This window comes from Vidua macroura, chromosome 4, assembly GCF_024509145.1.
Source record: "Vidua macroura isolate BioBank_ID:100142 chromosome 4, ASM2450914v1, whole genome shotgun sequence".
Taxonomy (NCBI): Eukaryota; Metazoa; Chordata; class Aves; order Passeriformes; family Viduidae; genus Vidua; species Vidua macroura.
The window spans coordinates 46,047,796-46,072,446 of NC_071574.1; the positions used below are offsets into that span (position 1 = coordinate 46,047,796).

Here is a 24,651-nt window from a genome sequence, read left to right on the forward strand (position 1 = left end):
GACTGGTGGTACTGAGCAGCTGCCCCAGCAGGGTTCTGGAGGATGCTCTGGCAGCTGGACTGTCACTGCTGGCTCCAGCTTTGCACAGGTCAAGGCCACCCACTCCCAAAGCCATGGCACAGTGGTTCAGATGTCAGATCACCAGCAGTCAGAGCAGGGTTGGTGAAGGGCAAAGAAATTATTATCCACCAGCTGAAGCATAACCACTATTGGGCCATTAATATCTGAATGCAAGGTCACTGCATGGTCCTGAGTGATGAGCTGGCAGTATTTCTTACGCCACAGAATACTCATTCTTACATATCCATCTATTCCCAGAAATGGGTCAGGTGATGCCGAGCAGCTTTGTGCCAGTAAATTCGCTGCCAGTGGAGCTGTGTTAAGCAGTTTACCATCAGGGTACACCCTGTGTGGGCTCTCAAACATCAAAGCTTTTGGCCAAATCATATGCCTAAATGTACCAAGATCATGAAGAAGACACATTTCCAATCCAGTGTTCCTGCAAGGGGGCTTCAGAGAGGCTAGTGCTCCCGTTATTTCCGTTACTTCTGTTTCAAGTACACACAGTACAGGAGCTCCTTGTCCAAGTGCTTCCAAAGCAATCTTCCCAGGACACGGGTAGGCATGCCCACAGCCCAGCACCCAACACAGGAGTGCTTCCTCAGCAGCCACAGCTCCCATGGTGATGGTGGCATCCAACACCACACCTGTGCTTTTCCATCTTGCACTGCAGCTCTGAGTGCCATCTCAGCCTGCTGTTCTTCCACCATAGAGCAGGGGCATGTCACTATGCCAATACATTAAAGGGACCCTTGACTCTTCCCTGCCATAAAGGCCAACTGGGCTCTCTTAGGTCTCACATCCCAAAAAAAATTTAGAAAATGGATAAAGGAGAAAAAAGCAAAGCAGTAGAAAGAGAAAATGAGGAGAGCAGTCAATATGTTGGAAGTTATGGCTGCTTTTCAGAGGGATCATGAGAGGTTGGAGAAGGGGTCTGGCAGGACATCACGGAGCTCAACAAAGATAAATGGAAAGTTCCTCAGCTGCAGAGGAGTATCTCACAGAGTTGTAAACAATAAGTGGGCATTGGGTACATGTCAGGGAGCGGAGAATAACCAAGCTGTCACAGGCCTCTCTGAGCTAAGAAAGGTTTCAGTATAAGGCTGCAAGTCATCACAGCAAAGTACAGGGAGCTGCTAAGTCAAGACTGGCTTGGATGTAACTTCACTAACCCTGCACAAACATACTTGGCACTGTAGCAACATAAGGACTAACCAAACAGCTGGTCACAAATGCAAGATCTCAGTATAGGAAATGCTGAATTAAAATAAAGTGATTTAACATTTCTGATTGAAGGCCATTAATAAAATACAGGAAAATATTGCAATAACAGTGCCAGTAAGACTGCCATAGCATGAGGACAGAGAAATGGTTTCATGGAATTGTCACTGCTGGAGAACAGCTGCAGGGTGAGAACACGGTGACCAACAATGACCAGTTGTCTTTAGATCGAACTGACTCAACAGAAGCGATGAATAATCTCTCTGAGAGATTACAGAATTATATACAGAGAAGTACAGAAGGTCACAGCACCTTGAAGGTATAAAAAGGCAAAGACTACCAAGGTAGGATAAGCAGAAGAGGATCAGTGTTGAAGATCCCAGCATCTAAGAATCAATGGTTACACTGATAAACAGCCACCTAGGGCCTCTCAATATATCAGCTGCCAGGACTGTGGGCCCAGAATGCCAAGGGAGGGGTATTGAGGACTTACTGGACTGGGACAATTCAGGAATTTGCTGCCATAACCATAACACTGTGCTGTTCATGGCTCAAAGACTAATGCTGCTAATGCCTACTATAGCTATCCACTGCCATTTCCGTATTTATTCCATAAATAGTTATGCTTATTCAATTTCACTGCCAAAGTTATCTTGCAGTTCTCTCATTTGTTCTCCCTTAAGTACTGTATAGTTAAATATTGGTAAGACATAAGCACATTTTCTACTGCCATGCTTGAGTTCTCATGCTGACACATTACAGTCTACATAAGCTGTTAAAAATCATCACATGTATAGCACACAGTCACAGTCTCTTTCCTTGCTGTATGTCACTGTTGCATGTTCCTGCTCTTTCCCAGTATCAAAGAAGCATCCAGTGGGTGACACAGTCTGGGCATTGGTGCATGTAATGATGTTTTTGGCTCGGCTGTGCAGACCATTGATAGGTGCTATAAGATTTGGCCATTTTAGACAGAGCCAGTTATGAGGCAGATCATCAGTACCATGCATATATGGGCCCTGAAAGGCACATTAAGGACCAGATACACTTGAAGGAACACCAGGTGAGTGCTTTCATGGAAAAACTAGAGATGTTCACTAATACCTTTGAGAGCTGGGAAACTGGGCCTTAAAAGCACAGAAAAGGCTATATCTCTACAGAACAGGGTAGTTGCACATCTCATATGCCAGAAATAAATTCTATTCCAATAAGTTTCCATCAAAGGGAACAGTCTTGAAAATTATTTTGCTAAAAAGAAGTTATATTTTCATATAGCTATTATTTCATGAATGCCAATCTTCCTTTGTTTTCATGGATCTCCTTGTCCAGCACTCCCATTTTAGTGTCAGTTAATTCCATTTATTACATTGCCAGTTATCTCAGACATCTGCATTTCCCCACACTGTGTGCAGTGTGTGCCAATGCTGATGAAAAGGAAGCACATGTGTGGAGGAAGAAGCAAACGAATCATTAAATGTTTGGGACTGCTAATCAGACTAACAAAAAGCAGAGTTTATGTAGGCAGCTGAGTGGAACACACATCTCTAAAACCATTTGCTTTAGATCCAACCTTTGCTAAGAACAATTAGAAGTAATTGTCACCCTCTTTTGTAATCCCAATACTGAAAGGCACAGAGTTCAGGTGAGTTATTTCCAAAGTGCAGGGATCCCAATCATGCAGAATGCTGCCACACTGGTCTAACTGGCTGTGGTGGTTTGACCCTGGCTGGATGCCAGGTATCCACCAAAACTGCTCTGTCTATTACATCTTCAGCTGGACAGGGGAGAGAAAATACAATCAAAGGCTTGTGTCTTGACATAAGGACAGGGAGACATCACTCATCAGTTATCACTATGGATCAGAAACCTTCCACTTGGGGAAATTACTTGAATTTATTATCCATCAAAATCAGAGATGCACAATGAAGGTAAAACAAAAGCTGAAACAAAACCCCTTCACCCAACCTCCCACTCCTTCCTGGGCTTAGCTTTACTCCCAGTTCTCTACCTCCTCCCTCTCAGCTGCACAGGGAGATGGGAATGGATTATGGTCAGTTCATCACAAGTTTCTGCCACTGCTTCCTCCTCAGAGAGAGGAGTCCTCCCCCTGCTCCAGTGTGGGGTCCTTCCTGGGGAGGGGGGCAGTCCTCCATGAACTTCTCCAGTGTGAGTTCGTCCCTGGGCTTCAGTCTTCAGTTCTCCACAAACTGCTCCAGAGTGGGTCCTTTTTCACAGGGTACAATACTTCAAGAAGGTGTGGGGCTCCTCCATAGGCTGTGGGTGAATCTCTGCACCCCTGTGGCCCTCCAAGATCTGCAGGGGCACAGCTGCTTCACCATGGCCTTCACCACAGGCTGCAGGGGGATCACAGCCCTGGCACCTGGAGCAGATCCTTCTCCTCCTTCTTCACTGATCTTGGTGTCTGCAGGACTTATCTCACATATTCACACTCCTCTCTTCTCTGGCCACAATTACTTCTCTGTAGTAATTTTTTCCCTTCTTAAATATATTATCCCAGGGGCATTACTGCCATCCCTGCTGGGCTCAGCCTTGGCCAGTGCTGGATCCATCCTGGAGCCCACTGGCATTGGCTCTGTCACACATGGTGAAGCTTCCAGCAGCTTCTCACAAAAGCCACCCCTGTAGCCCTGCCCTTGTCACCAAAACCTGGCCACGCAAACCCAATACACTGGCCCTTTTGGATCATCTCTGAAAATAAATAGGACAAGCAGCAGAAATATGTTTTAAGGTCTAAGCTGACTGACACAGAGAGGTAAGACATGAAAAATGTGAAAATTTTAATGGGATTCCAGCTTGTGGATCTATCATTCCTTGGGTCATTTCACTGGATTTTACATGAGCCTTAATGACCATTTTGTTATTTCATTTTTCATGTGAAATACAATTTTCTCTGAAAATGACTGGTACTTCTATTTGTACTGGTGTGACAGAAACTCTATATTCTGCACTGGAAAAGACTCTGCTCATTTCTGAGAAAGTCTTATTAGACTGATAGACAGTAACAGTTGCCAAAAGCTCACACCTCCAAGCTCTCATTGCCTTAGTATTTCATGGAGTCTTGCTATTTCATAAATATGGAAGAGCTGCTTGTTTCTAGATTTGATTTAAGAATTGTACATGGGTCTCAGAAAGATGGAATGCTAATAAAAGACAACCAGGAAATTTTCTTGGGGAAAATTGTCCCATACCAGCATAAGTGACTTGTGTCATTGCAAAGAAAATCTGCTTCAGAAATTAAAGGAATTATTCACATTTTCATTCTGGGTTAAATTTTAAAACATTTTAGGTTTATCTCACTTCACAATAGCAAAATTTTGCAGTGTTTCTGTAACACATACATTTACATTTTCCATAATACAGAAAATTAAATTCTTCCCAGCACTACAAATAAACTTCACTTAATTATTTTTCTCTTTTTTATTTTTGTTTTTTTTTTTCTTTTTTTAAGCAGTCTTAGTGAACTACCAGTTACAGAAAGAGGGAATTGAGGATGAGATTTAATAACAAGCAGATTCTTTTCATCTTTTTCATTTGAATAACTCAAATAGCTACTAAGTCCTCATTTAGAGATAATTTCCAAAGACACAACTGTAGAATAAAAAAGATGGGCAGTAATGTAGCATCCAGGCAATAATATGGACTCAAGAAGCACAAATTAGGTTCCATTTCTATTGCAGACTTTATTGAGACTGCGTGCATGTTATTTGCATTTCTCAGTACCTAATGTATAACAAACACCACAAACACTGGGATGAAGAAAATATATTACTCACAGTGAGAAACTGAGGAAAAAGCCATACAGAAGCTGATGTCTGTGTGGCATATGCCTATCACTAATACCTTTAAAAGCTTTTTTTTGCAGATTAAATTTATTATTTATTATTTATTGTGCTTTGAGCACAATAATAATGTGCTACCTTAACAATTGTTACTAAACCTTACTATATAAAGGAAATATACTCATTATCTGCATATAGGCAGTAATAAACTATGGATCCATACAAGTCTGAATAACTGACATAATATAAAAACTAACTTTGTGACATTTAAATTGTAGAATGAAAAAACACAAATTGACAATGAAATTACAAAATTAGTTTCAATTCATCTAAAATAGCTAATATTAGTCTTTCTTTTCTGAACTGACATGAACGGAACTGTGCAGCTCCGGTAGCAATGAAACCTGACAAATTCAGCCCTACTTCCTCCTTCTGTTTATGCAATCCCTTGTTCACAGACTCCTTGAGCTCTGAAAAGGTGTGGGTTGATTATGGTATCCTGTGTCTAGGGGAAAAACATCCTCAGGCCCCAAACCCTGGGTGCATTTAGGTTCTGTCATAAAAGCTACTTCCCATTTCCACAAATTAGTATTCTGACACCAGAAATATATTACAAAAATACATACAAATTTATAAGAATTTTATTCATGATAATGACAAAGAAGTATGAAAGGGGGCTTCTGTCACTGAATGCAGATGACAACTAAGTGTACATGATTATTTGGAAAGGTGGTCTCTTGGTAAGTAGTTCTGTAGCTGTTTTAAACCTGAGGAAACTGGTCTATCCTGCAGCTTGCAGGAACATCAGCAAATACCTACCAATACAGGCATTTAGGTTTATTTAAACAGCATATATGAATAAATATGTGAAGGGAATGAGCTGAGCTGAAGAAAATAATGCATTATTCATGCAGCTAACAACACTTATTCATGCCTAGTATAAACTGAAACCTAAAAGTGCAAATCTAGGACACTGAGATTTTCAATCAATGCTGAGTTATATTTAAATTCAATCTAAGCCAAAAATTCTGAGTTCATTTCATGTTTCAATTCAGCACAGAAGCATTTCACACTTTCCCTCACTGGCTACATTTTGGGAAACATAAATTATGAATGTAGCAATTTTTGCAAGTGAATGGTAATAATTGCTAGGTGAATTTCACTTGAGATGCAGTGGACATGAAATTAAGTGAAATGCATTGCACTGGTGCTTAGTTTAATTCCATTTGACAGCTCCTGAAGAAAAATATTTAAATCACAAAAAAAAACTCTGAAAAATGAGCAAATTTTACAGGTGAGAAAAAAGAAGCTAGATTTTGCAATTCTATTTTCTTCAATGAAACACTCATATAGCACCATTTCTTATATGTCCTGTTAACTCAAAACTGTGAAGACAATAATTTTTAGAATATGATACCTGGTTTTTTGCAATCCATGTTGTTCTAATCTCTCAGCAATTTTATTGCAATTTTATTATTTTCAAAATATGGAAATCATGCTGAACTCCTACACTAAGCCACTGAAAAAGCTAATTGGCATTTGCCAAGTGGAAAAATCTTCTTTTCTGTTTTGCATAATCAGGGCTCTGTAATGACACTCTTCCCAAAGATACCTAAAAACTTCATCCCCTGACTTTGCTTACTCTTAATTACCTAAGGAACATATGGCTGGGGGCAAAAAAAAAAAAAAGAGAACAGACATAGCTACTGTCCTGAAAGGAGAGTTTAATTCAATGGGAGAACCTGGATCCACAAAAAGTCATAGTAATTTCACCTCACTAAGCCTACTTCCTTCTAATCCTGTTAGATTTTCTTATCTGAATGCTAAGACCATTTGAAGGCAGAGGTGAGCTAATACAAGCCTTACAACAGCTCATTTTCAGCTGGAGCCTACTGGCACAACTACAAATTAATTTGCACTGGATGAAAGCAGTTCAGCCACTTCCTCTCCTCTCACAAGGCTGTGAAACAACAGGACCATGCAAATAAGAACTCTGAAACAGCAATTCTTTTTCTTACTCTAAATGCAGCACAGTTTGCAGTCAACCTCACAGGCCTTTGCTTTCCAGCATTCCTGCCAGGGTATGAGTGCATAGCACAGCAGGGCAGACACCCAGAGACTTTAAAATCAGCACTTTAGCATAACATTGTACCTGGACTAACTCATTGCTGTCACACCAACTGATGCTACTTCTGTAAGAAAAGGGAGAATATGAATCCACTGTGTGGTTTTTCCACATGGTTTGCTTTTTCCACTGAACAAGTCAATTAAGTTTTATGTAATTGCCATTAGGAAAATGAACTTGATGATGAAAAATCTGCAGACAGATACAAAATAACTGTTATCAGACTCGAAATTCTTTTCCTTTTGAGGTTTTCCAGACCTTAGAGAGGAAAGCAGCTGTAGCTGAGAAGTTACTTCAATTTACTCCTACACTGTCCTTCAGAGGACTGAACAAGAACTGTGAAAGAGTGTAAATTAGACCAGTTCTCCTTAAGCTGGAAAGGATTAAAACCCTGCTCCAGAGGACTTTGCACAGTTTGTCTCCCAGGAAGACAGGAACACCTTTTGTGTTAGGCAAAAGGTCTTGGTCAGTTAACGTATTATGGTTTCAGAAGAGTGACCTGGCAAGAGCCAGATTTAAACACCTTATAATGGATTAGTCACTCACAGTGTGAGCGATGTAACAGGCAGCTCTGAACTTCTGTTGTACAGAAAATGACTACACCACTGAGACCCATTTCTGAGCCTATTTCAGATCTGAAAGGATGTGGTGAAAATATCATGCCAGGTTTTGCTTTTTAAACAACAAATTCAGACTGGCCAAAGTCTATTTGCAAGAGCAAATAGAATACTAGCTGATCCAACGTTTAAGGCTTTACAGCTTCCTCGCCTCCAAAGAGAAGCACATACTGTGGTAATATGATTACAGCATTTCCAGCAGCTAGCCCAGCCTTCAGGCAGGCACATTATTGGCAGCAGCTGCTCAAACAAGTACTCACCTCACTATGCTCACAATATCCCAGCAATTGAAGGAGTGAGAAAATATGTCAATGAAATCAGCCTCCTCTTAAAGGTTGCAGAGTGTGCTTCCATAGCAATCCAACTACTTGATGAACAATTACAGTTGCCAATTTGGCAAACTCTTTTCAAGGTTATTTAAATCTATCAAGGTTATTTCATCACTGGAAAGAAAGGTTTTAACAGTCTGGATAGAACCAAGTTAGGCCTAAGCCACTAACCTTCCCGAGCACTAGGCATTTCACCAAATTACCATCCAACATAAAAACAGGAGAAGATTATAACTCTAAAAGGGTAAGATAAGGCTTTTGTAACAATTAATCTGACACAATTTCACTATGCATATACATGTAAGTTCACTGTATTTAGAGTCCAATAAAACAGAAGAAAACAAAGACTACCAAAGCAGAGGCTTAGCAGCTTCTCTCAGGGACTTTTCTCAAAGGCCATATCTCTTCCTTTTGCTTGACTGGGTACCCTTCACATCTTCCTGCCTTAGAAAACATTTCTACTTACTGGCCAGCTGTCTTAGCATGTAAAAAATTACAATCTAAAGCATCTCATTATTATATAGATAGTTTAGACATTAAATGTACCTCAATGTATATAATTTCCAGTAATAGTAACAAAACTCGTTTGAGAGGGTACCAAAAAAAAAAAAAAAAAAAAAAGGAGAGAGAGGTCATAAAAATTAATCAAATTACCTGAAAGACCAGAGTCAAGTTATTAAGAAAACAGATGGATTGCCACAGATTTTCAAAACAAATAGCTCTATGAAAATACTCATTATGAATACACAGATTATTACATGTTAGTGAAATCCGGACACACAGCACATTTGTTTGCTATTACATCACCTAAGTCTAATTTAAAACACTTAACTTCTAGTCTGTGCTTTATACATCCCTACACAAGAAGGAAGATATTAAATCAACATTTCTGCTTACTGTGCCATAGGTGTCTACCACAGCCATATGGTAGAAAAACAAATACATGAAAACCCTCATATTCTTGTATGTTTCCATATTCATATTTTGTAATCACAATGCATGTATAGTTATATAATTTCTTGGTTTCCAATACCACCCATATAAGTCTAATGGCATACTCCAGTATTATTTGAAATCCTGATCTCAGTTTTGATCCAGCTTCCTTACTAAAATGACTTTAGAGCAGAAGAAAGCTGTTTATCAGGGATTTTAAAATACCATTATCCTCTGAGATCTATATAAGGTGCCAATACAGTGCTGATACAGTTCCAAGTAAGTCATCCTAGCTCTTTAATATCATCTGAAGATCTGGACCTTACATCAGTTGTGAAAGTCCAGTAAATCTAAACTTATGCTTCTTCATTGTTCATGGCTCTTACATGTGCCAGCTGCTATGATTCCATCGGACCAGCACAAGAAGGTTTCATGCAAAACATTCACATATGCCATTCCTCAATCAGCTCACCCCTATACAGGTGCAAGAATAATAACCACAACAGAAAAAACACAGTGATTTCCCTTTAGAGTTTTGGTGGCCAGAAAACTCCATAGAGAGAGTTGTCAGATCATCTGGAAAACTCAAGCCAGTCCTGAAGGTATTTTTGATGTAAAAATGAAATTTCAAACTATGATGGGATGAAATAACTGAAAGTAAAGGAGAAAAAAATTTAGACATCCCTCCTTCTTTTTCTCTTTTTTCAAGTGTCCCATATACACACTTGGATTAGTTCAGTCAAAATTTTAAACTGAAAATTTTATCAGATCTTCTGAGTCTCCACCATTTCTAATTCTAACTAAAACAAAAATATTGTTCAAAAAGCAATATTGTAAAGAAACTGAAAATTAAACAAGTCAAGAAAATAACTCCACAAAACCATCCTTTTCCAGAAAAAGCCTTTGGTTCTTATGAATGAATATTATCTGATGATAAAGCATTTGCCACAGAATTCTATTTGATGGGAAACTTCTATAACACTATTTTGCCTTTTCAGATGAAGATCTGGAATGATGAGAATTCAAACAGAAAATCTTTTAAGATGCCATGTAAGATACCGTGGGAATCCATTTATTATTTACTGCCAAGTGATGATATCCTAGGTGCTGGGTTTTACTTAGACATTTATATCTAAAGTCCTCTGTTTATCTAGAAGAAAAACTAGCTGTCAGTGTTGCATGCTGGCTAGATATGTTGAGTGTATTATCAACACTCTTCTACTTCAGCAAATTAATTTATTAAATTTTCCTGGCAAGAGTTTACTCTGTATGAAAAATGGATGCATTTGATGCACCTCCAAATTGTTAAGTGACATGTTCTTTATGATTCTTTAAAAAATTTCAAAGGACAAAGATACAGTATGGCACTTCAGGTCAAAAAACTAGTAGATTTTTCACTAGGATGTCTTTGTTGAATAAAACACTTTAGCATAGGTTATTTCACAGCCTGAACACATAATTGTTTTGTCAGATAAAGACATAGGGTTGGCCTTTGTGGCCTGGAGGAAAGGAAAAGCTATGATTCCTCTGTTGGCAACATACAACAGTTAATGAATCCTCAGTACACTGGCATTTTTTCATTAAATACTGTGCAAGTATTTTCAAAGTAAAATCCCATTGGCTATATTTCACTCAGAGTCTCTTTGGAGGCTCTCGTTGCTCTTTCAGTGTAACAGCAATGAAAAGATCAGTGGAGACGTGCTGATCAAATAATGTAAAAATGCCCACAAGACATGCCTGCACTTCACTAGACTGAGGTGGGTTATTTTCTCATAATATAGGCAAAGATAAATTATAACTTGAAATAGTAGTTTCAAGTTTTGAGATTTAATTTAATCAGAATTTGAATACACGTAAACATGACTCTCCTTACTCATTCTGACATTGTCTATAATAGGGAAACTGCACAGTAGCAGCTTTAACAATCTTTGTCATTGTAATTATATAAGCTGAAGCTGAAAGGCCAGCCTTGAAAATTGTGTGCAGGTTAATCAGGTAAATAGGTTAGAACAAAAGATTTTAGCAGCATAATTTTCAGGTACTCATACAATCACAGAATCATTTAGGACGGAAAAGACTTCTAAGTTCATGGAATTAATAATGTTTACTTATGAGTTAATCATGTTTACTCTTGTACAGTATATGGACATGCAAAATAACTACAGCCTAATACAGGATTCTGAGCTCTTAAAAAACACGTTTTCCCATAGTTTCTCCTGAATAGATGGTAGATGGACAAGCAATGATAAAAACAATGTTTGGCATACCTGTTATTGTCAACTGGGGAAAAAAGGTAATTAACAAAGAGAAAGTTCCAAATGCATACAGATGATTGAGTGAAGGTTAGATTGACTACAAAGATGCACAAACGGCAACACACGTACAGAAAATAATCTTGGGAACTCAAAGTGACAGCTTCCTTCTCTGGATTTGTGAAAATAAGAACGAGCAATTAGTCTGACATCTAATCAGTTACAAAGTTCCTCTAGAAATAGAACTAATCAGCACTTCAAATTTCCACTTCACAGGAAACAAAGGCATTTCCAAATCTGACCTCATTTCAATTCAGAATAAATGCAAGTACTCTCAATATTTCCTTCAAAATACAATTAAAATACTGTGTTAAAATTGTTTTTTATGCTTAAAATTATTATTTTTATCTTATTCTATTATAGGTACATGTTACATACATATTATTAGATGTTGTCAATGCACAGCATTATTTATACTATCAATGTTCTGGGTTTTGAGCCTCCCATAAATCAAATTTATCATTTCCTGGAGATGGATAGGCTCAGCAGTAGTTTGAGGAACTAGATGATCAGCATATCTATATGAAATTTTACAGACTTGAGAAAAATTCATCCTTCAGATCATACAACTGTACGAGCTAGCAGTTCAGTAACTTTGCTATAAACTAGATTGGTTTTTATTTGTGCTGCAATGAGACAGTGTGGTACTTTGATGCAAAATGTATTATTTTCCTTTCACTCCCTAGCAGCATAGTGAAAAAAAGAAGCTTTTGATCTTTTTGAATATTCCCTAGACACATTTTGCTCTGAATATCCTTGTCTTCATAAAAATATTTGTTACTTTATCAAATGCTCTTTTATCAATCAGTCTTTGCACTCACAGATGAAGAAAAGACTAGAGATATTTCTCACAGGTGAAATACATGCATAATGGATAAACAGAGGCAGAGGTGTACACAGACTTAATTTATGTTATCAAATGATGCAAGCTCAGCTCTTCCCAAGATTCATTCTGCTCTTCTCAGCTCTTCCCAAGATTCCCAAAATTCATTCTGCACGCATCTGAGTTCTGCTTATGCTCTCACTTGGAACAAAATGACTAGATCCCCTAAAACTGTTAAAGACTGTCTGGCCATTGATGAGCCACTCTGGCAGTCTCACTTGGACAAAGGCACTTCACAACTACACACCCCACACTCACAGAGTCAGACCAGGTTTCCATAGCAGAGTCTCAGACCTCTGGATCCTTTCAGTAATTTAATCCTGGTGTAACAAAGAATAACAGCTGGAGCTGGTGCCTCTGGGAAGTGACCCTGAGCAAAGGAACCCCTGGGCTTTTACACCCTCACAGTCAAAGTGCAGGGAAGTCTGGGGTCTTTCAACTGAGTCCTCAGCTCCTGCCGTGTCTCTGAGTGTCCGGTGCCCTGGCTGGCACCACAGGTCCTCATGCCCTTTTCTGTGCAAAGGTTGGTTCCAGTTCATGGCCTCTTGTCTGGGGCTCTCACCACCAGAGCTGAACCCAGAGCTGGCACTGCAGCTGCTCACAGAGCTACCAGCACTGAGTGCATTCCTCAACAAAACAAAGCTTAGGTGAAGGCCAGAGGTAATTTTTTCTTAAGACTTCAACCTAAATTTCCTATGGACAAAGTAGCACTAGGGCTGGCTCCTTCCTCCTTATACAGTCCCCCAACACCACTTCAAGAGACCCATTCTCAGTAGAAGAGTCCTTGGCTGTGGTGGGTAGCCCCTGTCTGGTCGCCAGGTGCCCACCAAAGCTGCTGTGTCTCTGCTATGGCAACAAGCTTGTGTGTCAAGATAAGGGCAGGGAGAGATCACTCAGCAATTGTTTTGACAGGCAAATAGACTGAACTTGGGAAAATTAGTTTAATTTATAACCAATCAAACCAGAGCAGGGTAATGAGAGGGAAAACCAAGTCTTAAAATATCTTCTCCCTCACTCCTCTCTTCTTCCTTGGCTCAGTTTCACTCCTGAATTCTCTACCTCCCAGGAGCACAAGGAGATGGGGAACTGGGGCTGCAGCCAGTTCATCATACATTGTCTCTGCCACTCCTTCTCCATCAGGGGCAGAATTCCCCACATTCTTCCCCTGCTCCAGTGTGGGATCCCTCCCACTGCAGACAGTGCTCTGTGAACTTCTCCAACACGTGTCCTTCCCACAGGCTGCAGGGAATCTCTGCTCCAGTGCCTGGGGCAGAGACCCTGGTGCCTGCAGGGCTGTTTCTTCACATATTCTGACTCCTTTTTTCTCTGGGTGCCGTTACACAGGTGTTTTCCACCCTTTCTTAAAAGCATTATTCCAGAGGCGCTACCACTGTCACTGATGGGCTCAGCCTTGGCCAGCAGTGGGTCCAGCTTGGAGCCTGCAGTCATTGCCTCTGTCAGACACGTGGGAAGCTTCTGGCAGCTTCTCACAGAAGCCCCCCACTACCAAAACCTTGCCACCCAAACCCAATATACCCACATAAGCATGCTCCATGTATGCAGTATATAATCCTGTTAACATCTTATAGAAATGTCACTAGCAGCCCTGAGACAACCCTTACCTGACCACAGACATTTTCCAGCACAACTTGAAATTTCTGTCCCCAGAGGGACCAGATGCATTCAGTGCATATTCAGTGCATATCCTACACAGATGTCCTATCTCATGGAAATCACCATTAACAACACACTCCACAACTTGCAAGGCCATGGGGTTTCTTCCAGAGATATTAACCTTCACTCACCTGTCATCATGTTCTTTCTATTCAACACCTGAGTTTTCCTCCTCTGATATGAAGAGTTTGATTTTACAAGTACAGCTGAAATAAGCAATGCTCTGTTCTGGAATATCAAGAGTGAACAGTAGCTACTAGAAGGCTACAGTCCCTGCTGGAAAATAGGGTATTGTTTACCAAGGACAATGGCAATTCGAACTTCAACAGACAGAAGTGAGTCTTGTATAGAAAAATACAGGTAGGTTGTGTAAAACATCATTAAATTAATGGGGGTTTTTCTGGATACTGTTTCAGTGAGAGGGAGGTAGAAAAACATGAACAAAATTCTAGAAAGGTAACATCAAAATGCAGCATTGAGATACTAATTTCAAGCTAAGAGCAAATCCTGTTTTGTTTCTGCTGCCCCCAGTTGCTCATTCCTATCTGCATCTTTGTTATATACATTGGCTTTGTTATATAACCTGCCTTGAAAAACACAGTTTGAGAAAGTGAGCAATTGTACAAAAGAGCAAGAAGTTTTGAAAGGACTTTCCCACCAATCATGCTGTAATACTGTGATCTCATAGGATTACCATATGAAATTACTTTTATGTCTTTTAAGTTTTGACTGGAATTCTTGAAATCCTAAGAAATTGATTTATCTTCTTGTGATTAAAGAAATAATTGTGTTTTGGTTCTTTGGGGTATTTTTAATTATTTGTCAATAAATGGGGGAATCACCATTGAGATACATTATTTCGTGCTTTTTCTGACAGAGGTAACCTGCATAGACCTACCTGGATTTTGCTTCAAAATACGGTAACAGCTGATACTGCTTCATGCATAAGCCCTTTATTTTCTTACTTTTGCACACCGGTCTATAATACAGGAATTTTGTCTCACAGCATAGTTTTATGAATTAGAACCTATACCTAAATGGACTGCAAGAGTCCTCTAAGAGATGACCTTCAACATTTCATTAGTGCAAAAGCAGTTCTGCATCATATTTAACAAATCGCTTGCTGATTACCATTTTCAGCGTATTCTGTAAAACAACTTCACACATGGAATAAACAGTAAAGCTATACATTAAAAAATACAAAATCTTCTTTTATGGATAATTTCAAATAGAATATGAGGAGTATGAGGAGCAACTCTAGTTTTTTGTTTTTTTTTTTTTAGTTCTGTCCAAATTTTATATATATATGTATATATGAGCTCCTCAGTTGGTTCAGTTCTATGTAAGTGTGCAAAAAATAGAAGCATTATGCAGACATTTGAACTGAAGCTATATTTGCAATACCAGAACTGGAAAAATTATATGACTCTGTTCCAACTGCAACACAGCCATTATTCACAGCCACAGCACATTCATTCACTATAAATGACTATTCACTTGGCTGTGAGCAGCCAAGTGTCTAATCAGGAGAAAGTAAATGAAATCCAAAAGGTTTTTTTCTCTTATGACCTCCCTTGGCACAGCTTTCTGAAAGGACTACATAAATATAATTGTATATTTATTCCCAACAATGCTAGCATTAATAGACCTTTGTATAAATATCTTAAAAAAAAACTTCATGGAAATCAATGAGGAGGTGTATCAGGCAGTGTGTTCAGCAACAAAAGGAATGGCTCCTGATATCATCAGAAATTGATTTTAATTGAAACAGGAAATAATAATGTACCAATTACATCAGTGTTTCTGTCACAAAAGAGTCTCTATTTTAGTGGAAGACCAATACAATCTACAATAAACAAAGGGTTTTGCTTTATCGCATTTTATTTCCTGTTGGATATATTCAATTTGTTGACAAGTTTAAACTCACTGGGCTCTGATGCAACATGTAATTCCAAATAACCTTCAAGATAAAGAGCTACCTACTGCCAAATTAGTTTGAGGACAATACAAATAGTGGGTAAACAAATCAACATAATGACTAATAAAATCTCATCTTTAATATGAAATATGTTTGCAGAAAGACAGACTGTCCTGGGAATGTTTTTGTAGTGGTCCTAATCTAGCAAGGCAAACCTTCTTTACTGAAAGACCTGATGACTATTCACATTAATTTTAATCAATGCTAAAAAGTTGCTGTTGATGTTTCTTGTTTTTATGATTCTGAAGGAAAATGATCAGGACATTGCATATCCTTTGAACAGGCACATAAAGATGAGCCACCCCCAGAAATTTTTACATCCTAAAAATGGCCTGCAGCACTGAATTGTTTCAGACATTGAAGCTCTGAAATACTGGCTGGATCCCAAAGCAATTCAAGTGCCAAAAGACCAAGTTGAATTATTTTCAGATCATTATTAAACTCACAAAGCATTCACAATATTTCTGCCTTTTGATTGCTAACACAGAGTCTCAACCTGTGAGAGTTCTAATGTTATCTCATCATTCCTGAAAAACAGTATAAATGCATGAGCAATACAATGTGCTTAGAAAGGTTCTCTCCTGTCTGCAGGCACAGAAGTAATTCAAATACTTATCCCACATGGTATCCCACCAGGCTTACAAGCCATGACCAACACCACAAAGTCTCCCAAGTGGATGGCAGCTTCTGAAAGTAAACAAATGTTTCTGACAGGGAGCAAATTCCTGTGAAAAGCTGCAAGGTTCCTTTGGCAAAATTTAGCCTTGAACTAGAACATCATATTGTTAAAAACCAAAAAAAAAAATTCCCTTGTAAGGAATATATATGAAATATATAGGGTCATATACAGGGAATAGAAATGTTCTTTTGCCCCACGTTATTACATAATTAACCAGCCAGCTGCTGAAGTTACCATTATTTCACTTCTGCTCAATACTAGTATTTGCTTCACCACTCTCTTAAACAGACCTATGATATTATCATACATTTAAAAACAGAATAACAGCATAAGGTACATACATAGGGTAAAATCCCCATTATAAAAGGGATTTTTTTAATTACAAAACTTTAGCAGATACAACAATCAAGTAACCACTATTATAGGAGAATAAACAGTCAAGGTGACAGTGCACAGCTGAGGTGGGGGCAGGGTCTGTACCTAGATCAGCCACCAGCAAAATAATTTGTAAAGCTACAGTCTCAGACTGACAACCACAAAGCAAACAAAGATTGGTCACTGAAAGGAAGAAGAGAAAACAAAACCAGAAAAAACAGGATTATAAAGTGACAAAGCTATCAGAAAGACTCGAGTAAAAGTAACTCTTGTGAGTCTAGAATTACTGACTTACTGCCTATACTAAAGTATATTATTAACAAGCTATTGAAAGACTATCATAGAAATGGACACTGAACTGCTCTTTTGTCTGAGGGGATGATGCCTCTGCTCTCCTGAAGCCTGTTCGAGGCTCAAAACTCAAGGCAGGGCAGGGCAGGCACTCCTGGTTTCTGCTGCACTCCCGCCGCTTCCTTCAGCACCGCACCGTGGGAGAAAGGCAACACTGCATTCTGCAGCGGCACCCTACGGCACGCACTGCTCGCCTGCGCTCCTTTCACTTCTCTGCATCTTCTTCCTCGTCAAGAGCTTCTTCCACGGCTTTTTCAACAACAACAAAAAGGATTACATTTCTCCAAAATATACTGATTCCAAACATGCTCCTTAGCAATGTCTGCCTTCCAACCACAGCCTCTGTTACATGCACCATGTGAAAACTACATAAGAAGTTTCACAGCTGTCAGTAGCACTCACTATGGGTGCAAAAGATCAAAACTTTTATCCTCAGATCTAACAGGCTAGCACACCAAGAATCTGAAACATTTCTTTTGGAGAGTAATAAATCAACTCCCACCCCAATTCCACCTTGAACTCTCCTACTCATATGCTAAGAAAATTTTTAACTCTCCCTGTCTATGACAGACTGAAAGGATGCCAGAGAGATCATATCAGTAGAAACAGAAAATGGTACTCCCACATTAAATGAGGAATTCAATTATTTGTCCAATATCTTTCACCTCTGCTTTAGTTAGCTTCCAAAAACAGCAATAAAGAAGAGTAACCTCAGTCTTACAGTAAACTCATTCAAGAATATATATATATATATATATATATAATGTTGTATATATATAACAACTTGTGTTACAAGAGCGTAATGGAGTCCTGTATGCTTGTAACATAAGCCATGTCTGGGATAGATGATACAACTGTGAGATTTGAGACAGACACAGACCAAGACATTTGAGAAAGCTAAAACATTTAATGCAATAAAGGAGAAGATAGCCTAAGGTTGCTAATCAAAACCTGGAAGTTAATCATTACGGTATCTAATAACTCACATTTGTGTAATCTCTGTCCTAGCCCAGCAAACCTTTCCTTAAAAAAGCAGTACCTTAAAATGGGTTCGATAACAAGCAGTAGAGCCACAAAATTCACACATATGCTGAGATTAAATAGATGTGCATCTTTGTATTAAACCACAGATGTCCTGAAAAACATTTTAAAGGGCAATTAAGGCCTAAAATGTTCATAAGTGACACTGTGCTGCAATGAGGCCAGTGCCCAGCAAAATCAAACTCAATCTACAAATAATGGGAGATCCTGACAGAATGCTCAATAGTGATTTTGCAATACTTTCACCAGAAAGGTTCAAAGCATGTTGACCTTCAAAACATCCTTTCAATCTTATGTGTTTGCTCTGGAGTTAGACAGATTGAGCCATCTGGGTAAATTGAAAAGGAGAGGTCTCTGTTACAGCTGAGATAACCCTCTCAGGTCTCACTGGTATTGTTTTGCTCTGGGGTGGATTTCTTGTTACTGTCTAAACAGGTACTAACTGGGAGTCTCTTTATACAGACAAGTGTGATTTTATATTTAGACATTACTAAAATGTCTAGGCAGTTTCCAGTAAGGAGCTTTTTGTGAATGAAGTATCACTAGCCCTAATATATACCATCCTCACAATTACAGTCATGAGAACAACAAAAGGAAAAATCATTACAAAACTAAACAGAAAATATGAACTAAAAAACTTTTTAGATCTGTATTAATGTGGCAGTTGTCAGACAAGACCGTCGATGTTAAAGAGTCTCAGTGTTCCTCAGACAAATTATACCTATTTCGTGCACAATTCCAGAAAATATCACTTGGATCTCAACCCTTTGGCTTTTCCTCCAGCCCGGAGTAGGACCGTGGGCAGCCCCAGCCCAGCGCCAGCGGGTGGCAGCAGCGACCCAGCGACCGCAGCAGCCGCGCTCCTGCAGCTTGTCACTGATCAGCATTTCCAACGCACAGCAAGGCTCGCTTTAAGTCTCCCTCCTTCCATTTGCTTTTGTTTGGTTTTGTTTTCGGGTCCAACGGGAAATGCACAATATGCAAGAGTGTGCAGGTGGATTAATTGAAAGCTTTCATAATTTTTATCTTTGACTGAGAAAACTAACCTTGAAATGGTGAGGCACAATCATAAACTACCTGTACTTTGGGTACCACTGAAACAAATACCTTTTCAATTACATGGCATCATCTTCTGAGACAAGGGACACAGCTCCACAAAAAAGCTTTTAGCTCACTACTCATTCTGCAAACAAAATACAGAAGCCAGGACTTCTCCACAAGAGATGTGGTGGGAGGGCAGGCTCCAGCTGAGAAGGAAGCTGGAGCCATGGACAGATTTGTCAGGAGATTCAGCAGATTCATTAGCTATTATTTCTTAATTTAAAGCTACTAATTAAATACATAGCCTATCTCCTTTCAGTACAGATACATAAAACTCACAAAATTAAGCATTTCGTTATTCAAATTCCACTAAGTACCTATATACATATATATTCACTTTTAACTTAGACTAATTTTGAAACAGGAAATGTGTGTAATCTGTACATATTTCTACATATTTGTAATCCTTTAATCACTATCACACTAAACTACTTTACCAGAAACTTATTTTGCACTGCGAACCTGTCTTGACACTTTTATATAAACACCTGAACTTCTGAATCTGAAACAGATTAATTTTTGATACATGATTAAAGCTATTTCCTTATACATGCACTTCAGATTAATTGCAACAAACTAAAAAAAAATGTGTGATTATATAAAAAATTTAATTGTACTTATTTATTTGAATGTATGCTGAAGTCACAGCCAAGACCCCTACTAACAAGTCTGCCAAAACAGAAAAAGCCCAAACACTAAGCTTCCTCACCCATACTTGGCTACATTTATTCCTCCTCTGTCTCAGCTATTGACCTTCTTCTCAAACACTGTTTTGACTCATTCCTCTAATTCTTAACCAAACTCTTCCAGTCAAAAGAGGCAACAGGTACTCCAGAAAGGGATCCTCAAAACAGAAACGGGGCTCACCCACAAGTATAAAAGCCACAATCCTCTACTATTCACTAGATCCAGGCTTTTGCCTTTAAACATGGATAAGGTCCTTAATTCCAGTGGTGAAACATGGTGGGACAGAGGAGAACATAAAGACTAGATACATTGTTAGAAGACAGGGCAGGAATTTGAGACCTACATAACATATGTAACAACGATAGAAATGTAGATAGAATGCTCCTGGGCCTTATGGCACTCATCATTTGGAGGAACAGCTGGAGAAGAAAGAGAGGCTCACCTTGTTCAGCTATCCTTAGGACACTTTGTGTTTGGAGACAAGTGAAGAAACACTCGCCCATCCACCTGACTGCTGTGTATGTCCTGTTCACCAGGAGGCCATGCTGGGATTGCACTTCTCCCCACAAATCCTGTCATCAGAAGCTGCAAAAAGCCTAGAGATTTGTGGCATAAGGAAAGTTACTGCTTGCAACAGTGGAATTTCCTGTGGGAGATCTGCTTCCCCCACCTTCTTCTCAGCTACCAGTTCTGTAGAGATGTTAAATGAGCTTCAGCCTGTCAATCTGTCTGCAGGCCTCTCCTTGCCTCCTCCATCTCTACTTCAACAAACTGTTGGAGTTACACTGTCCTGTCCCACCACTTGGTGCTCACTGATGGCCAGCTTATCCTCCAACACCATGAACAAGCTGAACAAAAGATCAGTTACTAAAAGGAGCTGACTTATTCTCTTCAAAAGGGTTCGTTTCCCAGGGGGTTTCTTCCCATGATCATCTTCAGCTGAGTGAGGATGACTCACCACAATAATCATATTGTTGGCCCTTGGTGCTGCTCAGCAGATGAATCAAATGCTTCCTGGTTGTAGAGGGGGTCAGCCCTTCTCTGCTGTCTGCAATGAAGTTATTTTGCTCAGCCCTAGTGGCAATGGTACCTGGCTGGCAGAAGTTCAGAGGGAGAAGGAGCCATTCCATTGCAGCACCAGCTATGAACGAAAAACCTTCAACTGTCCTACTTTTCCCTGAGCCCTGTGTAGAGCTCAGGCTTGTGCTCTCACTGTTGAGCTGGCAAGGGCTGATTGCACAGAGAGCAATCAGAGGCAGCAGTCATTGAGCCAGTGGAATCTCTCAGCTTGAGGCATTGAGCTTTCTCTCTCCAGTGGGAGGATGCATTCAGGCTGACTTGGACTCTGGCCTATTCTTATGACTTTGCTAAATAATCACAACAAGCTGGAAAACACAGAATGCCACAGGCAGTGGCTACAGAAGAGCTGTCAGGCATTAAAGTGAGACTCGTGTTTTGTCAGTGATAAGGAAAGGAAAGAAAAATAACAGTCACAGAAAAATGAATGGAAGAAGTATTTTGTTCAAGAGGAGACCAAAACTGTGATGAAGCACCAGAGGATTTCAAGTGCTCATGACCAGCAGACAGAGCTGTAAGTTCTTTCTCCTCCATGCCTACTCACTGAACCTGGAATTGCTGGTGGAGAACTCATCCACAGACTTCCAAGAGAACCTATGCAGAGATGGAGTGTATGCAATGAGAGAGAGACCCAGATTGTATAGAACATTTCAGTGGAGAAACAACCTCTCTAAAAGAGGAAACTGAAGCCATGACTATTAATGACAATAACCCCTGACACAGCTTTTCACTTTGAAAAGAAATAAAGGGTTTAAAGTTTCATCAGATTCACTAGAGCAATTCAATGAGAAACTATTTTTTTTTATTTTTCAAGATGGACCTTTGTATTTTATGCAGTTGAAAGTGTGTACACATTGTTATAATTATCATTAAAAGAACTTTGAACTTGTAAATATTTAATTGTTAATAGCTATGAAAAGTATAATTATTTTCATGTTTTAACAGCTTAATCTGGCACTGATTAAATTATTTGTTTCCATTGTTTTTCAACCACAAACACAAGGACCCATTCTCTGCAATTTCACAAATGTCACCAAATCTTTTGTAGACTATTTTTCCAAATCACAAGCTTGTTTAACATCCACTGTTAATCATGTTATGGTTTCACATTGTATTTATTTCATAGACATGAGGCTGCCAAATGTTTCTGATGTCACACATTAATGGTTCTGACTTGTGAACAGAGTATCAGCAGTGGAAACAAAACCTGAGATTCATTTGTCTATTACACCCTGAAAAGAAATTGTTCCATCTTCTCTGTTCTTGTTGCCATAGTTATAATCTGCTGGTAATTCTACAGATTTTTTGTTAACTAAGATAAACCATAAATATGTGTTGACCTGGAAACAATTCAACTATTTACATTAGAAATGTAATCCACTTGATCTGATCCCTTAGCTGCAGTACACCAAGTCTGCACAGGGACTTACAGGTCTACAAATATTAAACAGATAGAAAATGGATAAAACCACTAACAACTGAAAGAAGAGGGGTAAAAGAATCAGAAATTCATAATGACAGTAATGAGTTCCTCTAAATGTAGGTATGATGAGAAAGATTTAGCTGAAAGTCAATCACATCTTTCATCCTCAAGTTTTTGATATGCAAAGAAACAAAAATTCAAATGCAATGAAATGGACACTGCTGGTCCAAATATTCTGATCTTAAGCAAATCAGAGATGTTGGTGACTATTATTTCACTATTCCTCCACAAATGCCTGAAAGATGTGACAACATATTCAAAATATATCACTGAAGTTTGAATTCATTGTAATCAAAAAGAGTAAAAACTACTCCAGTTTGGATGAAGTGCGGCCTTTTTTTTTCCTCAGCAAAGCAGAAACTGGTAAAACAATATTTTTTAATACTAATTTCTAGTTCTTATAGTTCTGGCTTCTAAGGATAAAAACGTAACTTCAAAAATGTTAATCCACAAGTCCCTGTACATGCTGGTACTGGCAGATGCATTATCTTCTCAAGAACAAACTATCAAGAATGTGGGAAAAAAAGGACACAACTGTATAATTATATGATATTTAAGGATACACAGAAAATCCTCACCTTGACTTTTCCTACCTCTCTTGCCACAAGTCTATAATGACAAGCCCTATATCAAGTTGAGACTAGATTTTGAAACCCACATCAGACTGGGCCAGTGCTCCTTTCCCATATTCATCCAGTCGTTTTGTGCCACATTTCCTAGCATTTGCATATCATAAGACAGGGATAGTATATAGAGGAAGTGCAAGAGTAGAGGTAAATAATTAATTATTAAGCTTCCTTTTTATCGAGGCGCAATTACAATGACTGAGTGTCAAGCAAAGATTTATTGCATTTCTTTGCCTAGTTTGATGACAGCTTGTTATAGCTACTGGGAAACTTTTCTTCAAAGAAAATAGTTTTAAAATATGCACTTTTTAAGAGGAAGAGCACCTTTTCGTAAGATCTAACATTACTTAAATTTCTATTGCTTTGTATTTGTGGTGTGTAGGACCTTGCTTAAGAGTCAACACAACAAAAAAACCTCAAGCAAACCTCTGTCATAAACAAGAAATAGTCTTATTCCCACGATTACCACTTCTGTCTTCTCTTTATAAAGGACTTTCCTTCTCAAAGTCTGAAAAATTTCATGGATGCTAATCCCTTTTTCAGGGCACAGACACTAAACAAAGGAAGGCCCAGTCTCTTTATTTTGACTTCCACCCAAATAAATGTCTGTAAATGATAGAGGTATGACAATCAAAAACCAGAAAGCTTGTTATCCTTTCCTGTACCACAAGAGAGCATCACAGAAGTCTCTGCATCATGAGCTTGCACTCTTATTTTTTGCTGATGATTTTTAATTATTTAAATGGAACATTTAATATAATTTAATGTATTTTAACAAATTTTCTTGTTATAACTACACCATCTATTCTTGAAAGAATATCTGCTAAACTATGATAAACAGATGATCATAACTATGATGATATGAGAGGATGTGGAACTTTCCAAAGAGGTTTGGCAGTCCAAAAAACTTCTGTCAGTCGCTTGGCATAATATGGGCTCATAAAATCCATTTGACCTCTTCCCTATGACAAGCATTGCAAAAGATGAATGGTTTGGGATCCATCTTGTTTGCAATATATTGTCCAGTAGTATCAGATAAAGCAATGTGTAACCTTAAAGCAAGAGTCATGTTTCACTTTTGCACTGCAGGAAAACATTTACCCTTTCAATACTATTGCATATAAATGACTGCATAATGGTGGGTCACTGCTAGCAAGCAGTGCTGCTAATAGGTTAACCTGCAGATTCTAAAGACAGCATTGGACTAACAGTCTACAGAAAACTACATCTGTCTATCAGCAGAACTGAAGTCCTAGTCACCAAGAGTTTTATTTCTCTCCTACGCATTCTGCCACAGCA

General features: G+C 38.8%; 1 protein-coding gene across 3 annotated transcripts in view; it reads right to left on the minus strand.

Annotated features, from left to right (window-relative positions):
- Window positions 1–24,651, minus strand: part of TRMT9B (tRNA methyltransferase 9B (putative)) — a 114,046-nt gene that overhangs the window by 52,737 nt on the left and 36,658 nt on the right. The gene's annotated exons all lie outside the window — the stretch shown is intronic.